Source organism: Mustela lutreola, chromosome 1 (assembly GCF_030435805.1).
Source record: "Mustela lutreola isolate mMusLut2 chromosome 1, mMusLut2.pri, whole genome shotgun sequence".
In the NCBI taxonomy this organism is placed as follows: domain Eukaryota; kingdom Metazoa; phylum Chordata; class Mammalia; order Carnivora; family Mustelidae; genus Mustela; species Mustela lutreola.
In genome coordinates this window covers 27,986,668-27,999,644 of record NC_081290.1, presented here as the reverse complement: position 1 = coordinate 27,999,644, position 12,977 = coordinate 27,986,668, and the positions used below count along the sequence as shown (strand labels likewise).

At 42.8% G+C, this 12,977-nt stretch overlaps 1 protein-coding gene across 1 annotated transcript in view; it reads right to left on the bottom strand.

The window, feature by feature from the left end:
- CNGA1 (cyclic nucleotide gated channel subunit alpha 1) overlaps positions 1–12,977 on the bottom strand; it is a 47,945-nt gene that overhangs the window by 19,229 nt on the left and 15,739 nt on the right. Inside the window, exon 2 of the mRNA XM_059161982.1 lies at positions 11,929–12,031. The gene's annotated coding sequence lies outside the window, so the exon portion shown is untranslated. The remainder of the gene's footprint in view (positions 1–11,928; positions 12,032–12,977) is intronic.

The window sequence follows — 12,977 nt, the reverse complement described above, 5'->3', positions numbered from 1 at the left end:
ATTCATTTTCTTTCTGTATGTTTGCGGTGAATAACTAGAAAATGAAATGAAAATGAAAATACAGGGCACCTGGGTGGCTCAGTGGGTTAAAGCCTCTGCCTTTGGTCATGGTCCCAGGGTCCTGGAATCGAGGCCCACATCGGGCTCTCTGCTCAGCAGGGAGCCTGCTTCTTCCCCTCTCTCTGCCTACTTGTGATCTCTCTCTCTGTCAATTAAATAAATAAAATCTTTAAAAAGAAAGAAAGAAAGAAAGAAAGAAAATGAAAATACACATAGCAAGCAATTAATGTCTATGTCCATTTCGATGACTAAATCCTATTTGCAAAGTTCTCTGCCAGTTGCTGTAAGAAAGAAGTCCAAAGAGGAGTATGGCCATAAAGAGCTTACAACTAGTAGCAGGACAGAAGATGACAGCACCACACCAGACACATGGTTTGGGCCCATGAAGGGAACAAAAGCAAGTATTCATGACTGTCAATCATCTCTTTAATTTCCAAGATTATTTTTTCTTTGTTTCAAAATTTGTAGATCTTTTCATAGTGTTATAGTCAAAGAAAAAAAGGATACTGGAATAACAGATATGTTTTAAACTCTAGCAGGGGGTGGTTTAAAAAAAAAAAATCCCTTTCAGCTAGATTATAAAGAAGTTCATAAGATGGCAGAGTATAGAAGCAAGGTCTACAATCAGGGTCTAATTAGAAAAATGATGAAATCGGACAGTTCAATAGAGAGAGGTAATATCAAAAGCACTGGAAAACCTAAATAGGGAAACTGAGAAAACCCAGAGATGTACAGTAACAGGGCCGTCTCCCTGTCCTAGAGCAAGAGACATGCAGGGCAAAGGGAGATTATTAGAGTCTAAAACCAGCGCTTCCAGGCTGGAAGACAGAATTATTGTGGGAGATGCGTCAGGAGGCAAAGAATGAGTGGAAGAAATGACTTCACCTCTGACTTCTGCCCTCCATCGTCCACAAGTACCCCCCAGTAGCTGAAGCCAAAACAAAGCAGCGAAGCCTGGGAAACACAGATTTCGGGGAAGAGAAGGCAAAGATCTAAGCCTGAACGGAAATGAGTGCACGAGAAGATAGGATGGAACAGACGGAAGTAGGCTGGTGAAAAAGCCTTTCTTTCTGGGTAAAGAGGAATTCATGAGAAAACTCATGGGAATGGGAAAGAAGCTGTCAGGAGATTATAGATTCATCTAGTTTAACTAGAGGACACAGAGAACCTGGGGGAAATAAGTATGGGGAAGTAAGAAGACTTTGGCAAAATAGGTGTTCCTTCTCTATTTCAATAAGAAATAGTCATAGAAGATTTTAAGGCATGGAAACATTATCCCAAGGTACTTTAGGATGATTACTCTGGTAGCAGGTACAGGATAAATTGGATTAGATGCCTTTTAAATTCTTGCCATGGCATCTCAGTTGGCCCATACTGTTGCTCATCGATTGTCTTCCTGTATCTGCAGAAGCTAGCCTGAGCCTCCTCCATTAGTTTAATGCCCTATTTCCAACCCCAACCCCAAGAGACATCCACTGCTTTGCTAACTTCTAGCCACATTGGTCCACTCACTGATAAAAATTATTGAAGGAAACATCCACATTTGAATGACCACACAGCACCCAGCAGAGATGTTTGCACTGAGCAAGCACATAGAGGATGGCCTTGGAATTGACTCCAAGCCTGGGAGAAGAATCTGACGCTGTCCAAAAACTAAATTAAGATGAAAAAGCCACATGGTGTCTCTAGTCCTTCCATTCTCCCTTCCCTAGGGAGAATGCTAATAAACATTTCCACTAAAAATGTTTGTTCAACAGCTACTAGCAGCAGGAAATGTGTTAAGTGCTATGATACAACATGACACATGCTTAAAGAAATGCATATATGATTAATAAAACAGATAAGATATTTGATAGGTAAGTAACACCTTTGATGGAGGTTATCTTTAGAGTCTCAACAGAAAACAAAGATATACACAAAGTGGGGTAATTCTGTAAGAGGTTTATTTCCAAACAGAAAGGCAAACAGAAAGCACAGTGCAGTAACCCGGGGGCTTCTAGTGGCCAGTTACCACCCCTAGGCTCCAAACACAAGCAGAGGGAATGGGCGTCAGCCCTGGAAGGAGAGGGAGTGTGTAGAGTAATGAGTCATGAGGCAGTACCGTCACTTAACACTGAGGGACACAGCCAGCACAGGGCAAGCCCACAGGAAGGATACCACCAGGGCACCCAACACCCTGACCTCATGTCTCCCTCCTCCCCCACCCCTGCTGGGGTTCCACACTGGGTGACCTCAGAGAGCAGGCAGATGCCTTCCATAGAGGGCAGTTCTCTCCTCCAGAATGCAGAATGCAGAAGGGTATGTTACCGGTTGAATTGTCTCCTCCAGAAACGGTATCTTGAAGTCCTAAGCCCCAGTGCCTTAGAATGTGACTTCATTTGGAAATGAGGTCTTTTTAATTAGGTGGGTCCTAATCCAGTATTACTGATGCCTCTATAAAAGGGAAAAATATGGACACAGACAACCCCTCACACACACACACACACACACACACACACACACACACACACACATATGACTCTGTGGAGATACACAGAGAACACTGAGAGGATGGGGGGTTAGAATAATGCATTGACAAGCCAAGGAATGCCTGTGGCCACCTGAAAGGGGGAAGAGGCATGCAACGGAGGCTTCCCTGGTGCCTTCAGAGAGACCCTGGCCCTCATTAGACCTCTATGGGGTCCTTCTGGCTGTAGAACAGAGACAATACATTTCTGCTCTTTGAAGTCACCCAATTTGGGTGCGTTCATTATAGCAGTCCTAGGAAACTAAAGGTGGAAAGGGAGCAGGGGGTCCAACAGCCAATATCGAGCACATAGAGGTAGGTCGGGGTTTGGAGATGCTGCAGCAGCCAGGAGGAAATGCACCGAATCCTCTGCAGGGGCCGGAGATAAAGCTTCCAGAAAAGGCAAGACGAGGGCAGGCTTAGAGACAGAGCAGACACCTGCCAAGCCTATTACGATGTGGAGCAAGATTCCTGGCAGAAGCTATACGGTACGAAAAAACCAAACGCGTGAGAGAACACAATGCATCAGGCAATCCCTACAGACCAACCGTTTTCCCACCTGGTGCAACAGTTTTAGGCAGGATGAGAACAGGCATATGAGAAAGAACTTCTGTGCGTTGCCTGTTCTCCGTATCACTGGACCACTTTCTGACCAGAGGGACAATGAGAAAAAGGAAAGAAATGTCTGTTGAGTGTCTGCTAGAGGCCAGGTCTTCCATGAGGTCAGCACGTTGAACCCATGTAAGAACCTGAGGCATGGCTTTCTGTTCTTCATTTCACAGGGGAGGGTATGGAGCTCAGAGAGGTTAGAGGAGTTGCTCAAGGTCATATGACTTTCATTGTGGAGCTGGGATGTAAAAGCTCCACCCCACAGAGCTCAAGCTCTTGCTGCACATCTTATAAAAGGCGTCCTACAGGAACCTGGTCACCAGATGCCCCCAAGTGACCCTTCTTTGTCCTGCTTTGTTCCTATCAGGGTGGTCTTCTCCATGAGAGTGTGTCTTTTGGATGCAGCCAATTATGGGCAATGCAAGGACATAAATTCAAAAAGCTTGTCTTAAAACAGCAACTTAAGCAAAGGGATGGTATTGGAGGGTTTTTAGCCTCCAATGATAGGCCTTAGGATCCCCAACTCACCTCCAAATAATACCTTAAAAAAAAAAAAACAGTAGATTTGACAATTAAGCCTACCTTTAAGATTCATTTCTAGGCCGCACTTCTCATCAGATCTGCTCCTAAGCCCCAACTATATAGAAATTCTGAATCCACAACTGTCCTTAGGAAAAATACCAGAAAGGATTTTTCTGTAATTTCCCCTCAACTGAGTTCCTTAAGGGAAGGAGTAGTTTTGGTTCGTGTTTCGTCTATATATCTGCAGCACTTAGAGCTGTGCTTGGAACCTAGCAAACACCCAGCGATGTTTGTGGAGAGAATGAATGGGGAAATGAAAGCCGGAGACCACAGAGCAGAGAATGGTGGTAGAACGACTCCTGATCATCTTTGCCAGGACCCCAAACTCTCCTGAATTCCCCTTCCCTGTCTCCTCTCTCTAGCACTTCCTCCCAATCCATAAATCCTGGTGCCATGAGTTAGAGTTGTAAGGACACTCGGATCTGATGATCCACACTGGAAAGGTAGTGTGGTTGTGAATCTCATTTTTCCATCAATTAGCAAATTCTGGGCCACCAAAGCTCCCGGGTGAACCAGACAAGCGCCATCTTGGACAAATCCACCCCGGTGACCGTTCTGTGACCGGAAAGCCTTCTGGAGCGCAGCCCCTCACCCCACATTCTTTCTTTTTGTTTACCCTCACCCTTAAGCACGCCCTTGGCATAATGTCCTTGATTTGCTCTGGAGATAGGACTGTGACACACACCTGTACTTGTTTTAAAATTTAAATTTAACTAATTAACATATGAAGTATTATTGGTTTCAGAAGCAGAGGTCAGTGATTCATTAGTCTTATATAACACCCAGTGCTCATGGCATCACGTGCCCTCCTTAATGCCCGGCACCCAGTCACCCCCTCCCTCACCCGCCTCCCCTCCAGCAGTCCTCAGTCTGTTTCCTATGCTTAAGAGTCTCATATGCTTTGTCTGCCTCACTGATTTCATCTTGTTTTACTTTCTCCTCTACTCCCCCATGATCTTCCGTTTTGTTTCTTAAAGTCTGCATATGCATGAGATCATATGATGATTGTCTTTCTCTGATTGACTTATTTCACCCTGATCTCATCTGGTCTCAGAAGCTAAGCAGGTTCAGGTCTGGTTAGTAATTGGATGGAAGACACACACCTGGCTTTAAACATTCTCTCCTCCGTAGACCGGCAGCGCTCCCAGCCTCTAGGGCTAGAGAAGCAGGTCTCAGGGGAGGTGGGGTTGCTGAGACAGGCCCAAGACATACTTCTGCCCAGAAGTCTCCTTAATAAGCCATTTCTTGTCAAGCTGGACTTGTCAGCCTTTTTCTTTGGTCCTATGGCTCCTTCAGCCTTTGGAGGCCTTTATGCATGTACCTCCCCCTCACAGAACAGCTCCTAAGCGTGGGAGCCCCGGCCCCCTACAATTGTTTTCCCTGGGTCCTTCCATCTGTAGTAATAGTACCACAAAGGATACATCTTCCATATCATACACAGAAATTAGCGTTGTGTACAGTCCCACACAGCATCCTGCACTGCTCAGGAACTGAGGTGCCCAGATGTGTGCCCATTTTCTTGCATTAAAGTTCAATCCCCGGATGCCTTAACCCCCTCAGTGGGTTAAGCCTCTGCCTTCGGCTCAGGTCATGATCTCAGGGTCCTGGGATCCAGGCCCAAATTGGGCTACTTGCTGGGTGGGGAGACTGCTTCTCCCTCTGTCCGCTGCTCCCCCTGCTTGTGCACGCTCTCTCTCTCTCTCTCTCTCTCTGACAAATAAATAAATCTTACATAAAAATAAATAAATAAAAGTTCGACCTCTTCTCTAGGCCAGTATGTCCCAATTCACTCATCCAGCTCTGAGCACATTCCCCAGCTCCTCTGCTATGGCTCATTCATTAATTCATTCCACTGACTTTCTGTCCCTCCCCTTCCATTTAAATTCCGAAGCGTCCCCTTCAGATCCCTGTGTCCAGTGCGCCTGCAGATTTTCTCCTCCTTCCCTGTCAAGCCAGCTCTTCTTCCAGACATTCCTATTTCTGTTCGCAGAATTGCTGTTTGAAATTTCAGTCACTTCAATTCCCTTAGAACTGGGATTCTTTCCCTCCTGCCAGGCACTTCATCGAATCTTACCTATTCCGCTCTGCGTCTGTTCCTGCCCGCACGCCCATTGTTTCCTCCTAATTACCACCGGAATTTGTCGGGGGCCTGTTACCCCTTGTCTTCCACCAGTCTTTTAGCCGGTTTTTTCATCCCCAGCCTCACCCTCCCTCCAATCCAGCCTCCGGAGTACTCCCAAATTAATCCTTGAAAGGAGCATAAACTACTATGTTCCTATTCTAGAACCTTCCAGATTTTCACCATTGTCTACTGAATTATTACCCTTTCTTCTGCAGCAGGGTCCCAACCTCCTTCTCTCCCCTCTTCTCCCTCCCGTCCTATCCTTTTATTCCTTCCAAAAAGATGTCCTGTAGGGTGAAATAGACTGCAGTCAGTCATTAAAATAAGAAGGCACTTCTGTATGAACAGGTATTGAAAGTCCTCCAAGATATAATACACTACCAGGGGCAGGAGAAAAGGATATATGTATTATGTGTGTGTGTGTGCGTCTGTGTGTGTGCACGCATGTGTGTGCGTCTGTGTGTGTGTGCGCGCACATGTGTGTGTGCATGTGTATGCGTGTGTGTGTGTGTGTGTGTGAAGAGAGGGAGAGATGTAACAAGAATGTCATACCAGGGATTACTTGCTTCTAAGAAAGGGAACCATGGGTAGGACTGGGCAATAGGAATGCAAAAGGGAGTAGTTTGTACTTTTTAAATTTTGTGTCCTGTAAATTGATGACTTACCAGGTACACATAGGGACCTTGATTTTACAATGTGAAACAGAATAAAAATTTTATCATCCATGGTTCCACCACCAGGAATTAATTGTGACCTTTCGTCTTTTGTCAAATTTATGTCCACACCTTTTATGGCTTATGAAAAACAAGAAAGCTTTATACCTTAAGTTAAAGCCCCATAAGAAGCTCTCCCCTCCCAGTCCCGTTCTTGCGGTCCCCCCTCCCTACCTCCCGGAAGCAGCCGCCACTGTAAACTTGGGGTGTATTTTAGCAGACCAGCTTCCCTCCTTTCAACCAGCTTCCTGAGCCTCCATAATCACGTTATACTTTGGGACATGTTAAAGCATATGGAGCTGTGTCCTCATCTGTGTATAATTTCACAGCTTGCTTTCTTCACTCAAAATTATGTTTAAAATTATTTATGCTAATATACACATTTTACAATACTGTTTGTAAATATTGCAGACTCTGTATATCATATTTTGCTCCCTTTTTCTATGTGTGTTTCCTCTTTCTATTAATGAGTGAGGTTATTTCCAGGTTTTTTTTGCTATTGTGAACAGTGCTGTAGTAAAATCCTTTGCATGCCTCCTTAGACACCTGTGCGAGAGTCGTTCTTAAGTCTATACACAGAAGTGGAATTGTTTATTCTAGTGTCAGGTTAGTGGGGCTGGCCAAAGTGCTGCCCAAAGTTGAGCTTCATTTTATACATTATACAAACACGTCATGTCCCCAACATCCTGGCCAACCCTTCATGTTGCCAAATTTTAAGGTTTTTCCCCAATATGATGAGTGCAAACTTGTTTGCACTGTGCTTTTGATGCACATTTATGAGTAAAGTTGCAAAACTCTCATATGCCTATTGGTCATTCAGCTTTCTTCATAAATTAGATTTTACTATTCTTGGCCAATTTTTCTTCAGTTGGGTTCTTTGGTCCATTTAACATGTAACATGTATTTATCAAATGCCTGCTAGACATCAGGCATTATTACTGTCCCCTAAGTGAATAGGTACCCCTGCATCTCTATTAACTGCATTTTTTTTACCTTGCTAAAATCAAGATAAAATTCTGTCATCTACTAATGTCATTGGCATACTTGACTAATTTGTAAGTCCCTTAAATCACATACATATTTACTTATGTATAATTACAAAGATTACACAGCAATCTCACTCCTGTAATCCCACTGAACTACCATCACTACTATGTTATGATCTATCACAGACTGTATTGAGTAGTTCCTAAGCAGGAAACTACTTCTGGATAAAATTGAAAGCTGAACTGAGAAATTCATTTTGCAAGGCTGACATAATACGTAGACTTTATTTTTCTTTTTTTTAAAAGATTTTATTTTTTTTATTTGACACATAGAGATCACAAGCAGGCAGAGAGGCAGGCAGAGAGAAAGAGAGAGAGAGAGAAGCAGGCTCCCTACTGAGCAGAGAGCCTGATGTGGGGCTCGATCCCAGGATCCTGAGATCATGACCCAAGACAAAGGCAGAGGCTTAACCCACTCAGCCACCCAGGCCCAGTATGCAAACTTTAAAGTATCAACTTTAAACAAGGATGGTTATGTATTATGCAGGTCAGAACACCTGCACTGCTAAATTATTCGAAGATGGCCGAAGATGATCCATCTCTGTATAGAATTCCTGGATATAGGTGCTTTCTAGAGTGGAATTCTGTGTGAAAGTTCCAAAAGATTATTATAAATGATGTGTTTGGGCTTTGTATGTTATTTGTTATAGTGACTCTAATAAGTGAAATATGTACCTTTAGGGCGCCTGGGTGGCTCAGTGGGTTAAGCCGCTGCCTTTGGCTCAGGTCATGATCTCAGGGTCCTGGGATTGAGTCCCGCATCGGGCTCTCTGCTCAGCAGGGGGCCTGCTTCCCTTCCTCTCTCTCTGCCTGCCTCTGCCTACTTGTGATCTCTGTCAAATAAATAAATAAAATCTTAAAAAAAAAAAAAGAAATATGTACCTTTAAAAATAAATGATGCTCTCTTCTCCATCAGGAGTCTAATCTGTTAATGCAACTAGTAAAATTCAGACTTCATAGAAAAGTCCAGAACTTATATGGACGACACTGTAAACAACAGTTACCTCTGAACTAGTCTGTTGTTCTCTATATTGTTTGAACTTTAGATATAAACATGTATTAATTTTATAATAAAAGGATAAACTTGGATATTTTTTCTCTAAAGAACGTCACTAAACAACTTGTAGAAATGTTCATGATATAGTGTTAAGCAGAAAAAGCAGATCATTAAATAATATTTATAGTATCATCTCATTTTATTAAAAATTATGTATATGTGCATAGATAAACACCTTAATGTTAAACATATTAAGTTTTTAGTGGAAAGATGATTAGTGTTTTTACTTTCTTCTTTGTGTTGTTCTGTATTTTCTCCTGGTTTATTTTTTAAAATATTTTATTTATTATTTATTTGAGAGAGAAAGCATACAGTGAGGGGTGGAGGGAGAGAGGAAGAGGGAGAAGCAGACTCCCTGCTGAGCAGGGAGTCCAATCTGGGGCTCTAACCCAGACACTTAACCAACTGAGCCCCCCAGGCACCCCTAATTTATTTTTTAATGGGAAAAAATAATGTTTTTAAATAGAATATTGTGCAAGAACAGAAATTTAAAAAAAAAAAGAGGGGGGGTGCGCCTGGATGCCTCTGCTTTTGGCCCAGGTCATGATCTCAGGGTCCTGGGATCGAGCCCCACATCAGGCTCTCTGCTCAGCGGGGAATCTGCTTCCCCCCATCTCTCTCTCTGCCTGCCTCTCTGCCTACTTGTAATCTCTCTCTCTCTCTGTCAAATAAATAAATTAAATATTTTTAAAAAATAAAATAAAAATAGAATAAAATAATGTTTTCCAGGGCGCCTAGGTGGTTCAGTCAGTTAAGCCTCCACCTCCAACTCAGGTAACAATCCCAGAATCCTGGGACAGAGCCCTGCATCAGGCTCCCTACTCAGTCAGGAATCTGCTTCTCCTTCTGTCCTTCCCCGCCCCATTTTTGATCTCTCTCACACTCTCTCAAATAAATAAAATCTTTTTAAAAATAAATAAAATAAGGGATGCCTGGGTGGCTCAGTTGGTTGGGCAGCTGCCTTCGGCTCAGGTCATGATCCCAGGGTCCTGGGATCGAGTCCCACATCAGGCTCCTTGCTCGGCAGAGAGCCTGCTTCTCCCTCTGCCTCTGCCTGCCTCTCTGTCTGCCTGTGCTCGCTTGCTCTCTCTCCCTCTGTCTCTGACAAATAAATAAAATCTTAATAAATAAATAAATAAATAAAATCTTTTCCAGGGATTCCTGGGTGGTTCGGTCGGTTAAGCGGCCAACTCCTGATTTCAGCTCAGGTCATCGTCTCAAGGTTGTAAGATTGAGCCCTGCATTGGGCTCTACACTCAGCAAGGAATCTGCTGGAGCCTTTTCTCTGGACCTCTCCCCCTGCTTGTGTGTCCTCTGTGTCTCTAAAATAAATAAACACATCTTTAAAAAGAAAGAAAGAAAGAAAGAAAAAAAAAAAAAGAATGTTTTCCAATCCTTGCCGAATCTTACTGTTTAGTTGCAGAGCTAAGGTTGTGGCTTCAAATTTAATGATGTTCCTGGAGTTGTGTAACCATGTAGAACAGGCTTTGCGGGCTACCCTGCCGGGAGGCAGCCCGTGCCTGCAAACAGCCACCTCCTGCTTGGCAAAGACCTGGGCTCCACCCTAGCTCTTCACCAAACTGCCAGCGAGACCTTGGCAGAAATCCTTCTAAGCTTCTGTTCCCTGCCCTGTAAGAGGGAGATGAGAGTGCCCACCCTACCCATTGTAATGATTCTCTCCGGGGAGCTAACAAAAACAACAAATCAATATATACAAAGCAATAAAAATAATAAAATATATATAAAGCAATACTGAAGGGTTCTACAGATGGAAGTTGATGATATTATTACGTCATCCCCAAGCTCAGAGAGGCAACCATCAACCTTCTCATGGAGACAAGAGTTAAATGATACAAATGGTCTTTCTTTAATGCCTCCTCCCTTGAACTATTACTTTGAGAGGCCACATTGGTCAGAACAACTATTTAATAATTATCTTTATAGGATTAAAAGCAAGGCATAGTTCCTATGAAAATGAAAACAGAGCTGACACAACATTGTTGCTGTATCTGCCCTTAGCACGCACAGGGACCTGTCAGACTCACTAAGTCACTTGTTAGCAACTCTGAAAAACACATTCTTTTCCCAGGGAGAAACAATTTCACCAAAGAGGGCTCTCATACTCATTATCGCTACCTTCACGATCCACAGACGATTCACAAAGTAGCCATCATAACATAAAATCTCGATTGATCACAAGCCAAGAACAAAACCATTAGATAACCAAAAACATCTTCCAATACTTCTTTCTTTAGCCAAAACATTTTACAAGAAAATAGTGATATAACAGAGGGGTTTAAATGCCAGAAAATGTAAGCATGGAAGAACAAAAGAACTCTGTTTTGTTCACCACTACATTCCCACTGACTAGAAATTTTTTGTTTGTTTGTTTGTTTTTAAGATTTTATTTATTTATTTGACAGACATAGATCACAAGTAGACAGAGAGGCAGAGAGCTGAGCAGAGAGCTTGATGCGGAGCTCCATCTCAGGACCCTGAGATCATGACCTGAGCCGAAGGCAGAGGCTTAACCCACTGAGCCACCCAGGCGCCCCTAGAAGTGTTTTTTAAATACATTTTGAAAATTGATTTTAACACGAAAATCATATATACTATGATGTTGGGGCATTGCAAGACCCTAGATCGTTGAAGAAAGTTTTCTTTAAAATTAATACATTCAGGCCTCCTGGGTGGCTGAGTCGGCGTCCAACTCTTGATTTCTGCTCAGTCATGATCTCAGTGTCATGAGATCAAGCCCTGTATCTGGCTTGAGATTCCTCTCTCCCTCTGCCCCTTGTCTTTCTCTCTCTCTCCCTCTCTATAAATAAATAAATAGATATATAGAGAGAGACATAAAATCAGTGTGTTGTACTAACCAAGGATAAGAACAAAGACTTTCTGCAATGCTTGGAGGCTTTAATGTGTTATCTTTCCATTTTCTCCTTTGAATCAGACACTATTCAGAATTCTCAAAATTGATCCCCCAAAATTAATAAATTCTGATTAACTGAAGGTTTCCTTGCCTCTTATGTTGGGATATCTCACCCCAATACCTGTTTCACAGTAAAATTCCTCGGGAAATGCATACTGATGAGAGGTGTTTGGGGAAAGTCTTAGAGTTCCATCTTCTACAAAATCTATTGTAACTTCATCAACCATTAATATATATATTATATGTATCAATACATGTATTGACTATATTTTAAATAAGTTCTTTGGCCCTAAGTACTTACTTCTTTGTATATATGTATCTATGGCTGCCTGTGTATGTCCCACTTTCCCGAGGTTCTCCACGCTTCTGAAGGACGGGTGACTTCCTTTTTCTCTGTCTGTGCCCTAGGACAACACAAACACAAACTTTTTATGGAAATCATAAAGGTGAATAAACATATAAAAAGGCAAATAAATACTTAGAGTCCAGCACTTGAGGTCCCCTGGACTCTAATCACATGGAGATTTTGTCAGTCACAAGGAGTATTTGAAATTTAGGATAATCTTTTTCCTTCTTTTCTTACAAATGTATACCTTATACCCAAAAGGAACACATTAAGAGTCCTGATATTTTTCCTTGCAAACAATTTGCAGATAACATTCTAACCTGCATTTACTATTTCTGCTTCTCAGCATTTGCGGAGCCCAAGCTGTGTAATCAGCAGCCCCATGTAGCTTGCTGAGGTGTGAAGGCGAGAGAGAGACAAGAAAGGACAGATTGTTGATTAAGACAGGCTTCCGGCCCTCGAGAAGTTAGCAAAGAGAACCCTGTAAGTAATAAAAATCTAAAAGGACAGTTTTGTATGTGTGTAGGTCAACTCTGTACAGCTGGGAGATTCACAAAGAGCTTTCCAAAGCAGGGCATATGGAACTGGATCCTAGAGGATGATTAGGAGTTTTCTAGGCATAGAGGAAATGAGCAATCTTGGCAAAGGAAACACCATGTGATAAAGGTAAAGAAAGAAGAAAAAATCAAATATTTCTTTTTTTTTTTTTTTTAAGATTTTATTTACTTATTGACAGACAGAGATCACAAGTAGGCAGAGAAGCAGACAGAGAGAGAGGAGGAAGCAGGCTCCCTGCTTAGCAGAGAGCCCAGTGTGGGGCTGGATCCCAGGACCCTGGGATCATGACCTGAGCCGAAGTCAGAGGCTTTAACCCACTTGGCCACCCAGGCACCCCTCAAATGTTTCTAACGGCTGGAATTGGAATGCCTGGGTGCCTGAGGCTCCCCTCGTCTCTCACACAGAACGTAGTACTTAGCATCAGGGCACTGAGCCATTCTTTTATT